Below are 3,884 nucleotides of genomic sequence, written 5' to 3' on the forward strand. Positions count from 1 at the left end.
CCAAAAAACTAGTCGTATATGGTGAATATACATATATCCGTATATATACGGATTTGAAACGTCGTTAAATATCTGGCATTCCTTAGCTTGACGACGGTGACTTTCGTGTAAGGCAGTGGGAAAAACACAGAAACCAAAATCGGGGCGAGAGATCATCTAAAAGCTCGTGGGCCTCCAGAGGCAAGAACACGAGAAACAAATGGAGGATTGAAAAGATGGCGTTGAGTGATCCAAGAATCAAAGTTTTAGCGTTGAGTGAATTTCACATACATAAAAAAGCCCACTACAATTTTTCGAAGGTATCTGTTTATTGCAGAAACGGTGGAATAGTGTGGAAGAATAAATGTTGTTTTTGCCATGCTTTTCTTTGTGGTGGGTGGATTACATAGAAATTGCCCCCCAAAAATATACAAAAGTGCACTACTTTAGTGGTTTAATGTTTCAAATTCTCATTGTGTCCTCGGCATTCGTTAGAACTCCGGTTTTTGATGCATAATTTAATTAAAATGAAATGGTGGAATACAAACATAAGTGTTATGTGAGCAAATACTTGCGTTGATCATTCAGAAGAGAGAAACTTTAATCGATTTTCACCTCATACATACGCAATGCATCGTTGAAGGGTGGTGTTTTTTGTCAATGAAATATTAGTGGGATACTTTGATTTTTCAACGATAAACTTTTACGAAAAAACAATTCAATTTGTTAAGATACAAGTGTAGCTTTCCAAAAAAAAACGTCGTCACTCAAACGTAATTGAGTTTTGTGAATTATTTCCTGATTTACATATTCTCTCATGGTAGCGAAAAGCTAAATGCTTGCGGGTGAATACGCGTTATTTACTTCCGCCCTTTATATACTGCGCGCCAAATTGCATTAGTAAAACAAATGAAATTTGATTATCATTTCAGCTACTAATTGCCACTATACCAACATTAATAATTCCATATAAAATTCAATTATAACTTAATAGCGCGCTGTCAGCGCCCAATTTGTTTTACAAAGGGTAGGTAGGTACCTAGATGGAAACTCGACATTCTTCAATTTACGTTAGAAGAGATCCTCTCTGCTTTTCGAATAACATTTTTAGGAGACGAGATATTTATGCTAATTTTATGGGTTTGTAAGAACCTCAATATATTTAAGTAAACTAAAATCAATGGTATCGATATTGCTTTTTTAGGAATTTTCAATATTATTGCGGTTTCCCTATTGTTGAAAGCAAATCAAACCCACATTCATGATGCTAATTCTGCAAAACATCCCTCTTGCAAATCATGTAACCGTATAATTCGAAATGGTGTATTGAATTCACGAACGATTTCGTAATATAATCGTTTTTGTGATTGTCGGGGGGTTTTTGTTTGTGTTTTCATGTGGGTCATCCATTGTGCAAAATATCATATATGAATTTACGCGTATTTGAATTAGTTACGTTATTATAGCTCCACGCTATAGCTAAATTTGTGTATTAAACAGCGCAAAATGATTGTCGATTGAAAGAGACAGTTGCCGCGTGGCAATCTCTTGAAGTCGACAATCAATTTGCGCTCGAATTACACACAAGATTTTTTCTACAATCGAGCATATTTCGAAAAATTTATGTTATGGTGCGCAAGAGCAATTTTGTTTTCATGTTTACTAACACAGAAAATCGGACAATATGGACAGTCATATTCTTTGTAACAAGAATTATATAAGAAACCCTTTTTTGGAGATTTTGGTGCGATAGTCCACGTGGCTGAAAATCAATAGATACCTTTTTTTATATGCTTAAGAACATATGCAACAATTTCCAAGCGATCGAACGTTTCTAAACGAAGTTACCGTGCACACGGACAGACACACATCAGCAATACAAAATTATAAACGATCTCGAGGATCGTTAATAATATAGAGATAAAATAATCCACAAAAGATCAGTGGGAATCGTGGGAACAACTGACTCCCTTTTAGCCAGCAATGAAGGTATTGATTTAAATAAGTATTCTCAAAAACTAGACCCGAGCTTTCAAAGCGACATGAATAATAATAAAGCTACGAATACGCGTCTCGTATGTAAGCAACCTGATATACGCGTGCCTGGAATAATACGAAGATTGTACGTATTTTTTGCGTTTATGTAAACAGGGGTATTAAACCCTTAGTTATTTAATTTTGGGGAAATAAGGACGTTTCGCGGACCGGTTATTTTATCTTGGCGGACGTGCATTCGATGCTAGTGGCGTTAATTTAATAATTATTTCCAAGAATTTCAGCAACCGCAGTTACAAATACTAAGTTAAGCTGAATTTGTAAACCAAAACGATGTTTAAAAGAGTTTCCTTCGCGTTGTTAGGGCAGTTCTCGACTGCCTTTTGGTTTGTGGTAGTCCTGAGCACGCCAACCCGGAAGACGCTGTATAAGCACGTAATGTTTGGGTTCTTCTAAATTTGCGGGTTTGGACAATCACAAAAGTTAGCTGTGAGTTCTCAAAGTAATACACGTTAAAAAAATAAACGTATTATTATATACTAATATCCAAGATTTATAAGTATTGCCTTGTTGGTGGTAAATGCGCTTACTATGTGTTCTTGAGGTCAAGTGAAACTACTTTTATGGTCAAACGTTTTTGCGTTGATTAGCTGATCATGTTTCACATTTAGTCCAGTATGCAGATAATTTTGAATTTTAAAAGATTTTATTATTTTAACTGGTCCATTTGGGTCCAAATAACATGGATTTGAAGACACACCAAAACTTCTATTCCCAAAACATCGTTTTTCTATTTCGGTGTCACAATGATGATTTTGTACAACTGTTTTCGGCCGAAAACAGTTGTACAAAGACAGTGATTGTAGTCGTTTTTTTTTGGTAACTCATCTCTTAAGTTGGCAGTTACTAGTTAGTACAAGTAGGTACTTCGTTGGGTACTTCCATGTTTGAACTTCAAAATGTCAGTCTTACTACGCTGCCAACCTAAAACTTAACGGCATAAAAAGTGTTCCCAACATAAAACATGTTAGTTCTAATGTTCCCTATAGTTTCTGATAATGATTTTTTTAATTAAATTAAAGCACCGAAATAGAAAAAATAGTATGAAAAACGCGTGTTACAATGCTTTATTGTAATACTCCTTACTTGCGGACACTCGTGGCTACGCTTCGCGTCGCCACTCGTGCCACAAGATAGTCGTATTACAATAGGTCGCATTGTAACACTTGTCTTTCAATATACTATTGTGGTTGCGTTACCCCCATAATAATTTCATTTCCGAAATTCCTTAACTAACACGCTTCAACTACAGTATTTTTAGTACCTACCTATACAGGGTGGTGACTTGCGTCACGCATCATAGGGATTTCAATGTAAAATTCATAACATGCGATTATTGGCTCCCCAAATTATTTTAGAGCAAAAATGTATAAAGGTTTTTTGTAGAAAAAAATTTTTTACGTCAATAAACCGTATTAGTTTTCAATTTTTTACATAGTAAAGACGGAAAATTGAGAAAATAAAACCCGCATCTTTTTGAATAATCTGCGATGCCATGGAATTTTCTAAAACAAAAAGATGTCAAGTTGTCAATTAGCAGCTGGATTTTATGATCGACTTGGTTACTGTCTTGCAGTTAATGGTGACTTATTCGAACATTTACTGTCAATTGTTGTATTAGCAAACCGTTTTTAGTAATTTGGTCTTTCTTTATGTTGAATTCGCTGTTCTAAATATAATACTTTTTGATAGAATTTGATTTGTTTTATAGCAGACATTCCATGGCATGACGGATATTGTAGTTTTTGTATTATAAAATTCCATGGCATCACAGATTATTGAAAAAGATGCAGGTTTTATTTTTCCAATATTCTGTCTTCATTATGTAAAAAATTGGAAACTAACGCGGT

Source organism: Photinus pyralis, unplaced genomic scaffold (assembly GCF_008802855.1).
Source record: "Photinus pyralis isolate 1611_PpyrPB1 unplaced genomic scaffold, Ppyr1.3 Ppyr1.4_LG8, whole genome shotgun sequence".
NCBI lineage: Eukaryota > Metazoa > Arthropoda > Insecta > Coleoptera > Lampyridae > Photinus > Photinus pyralis.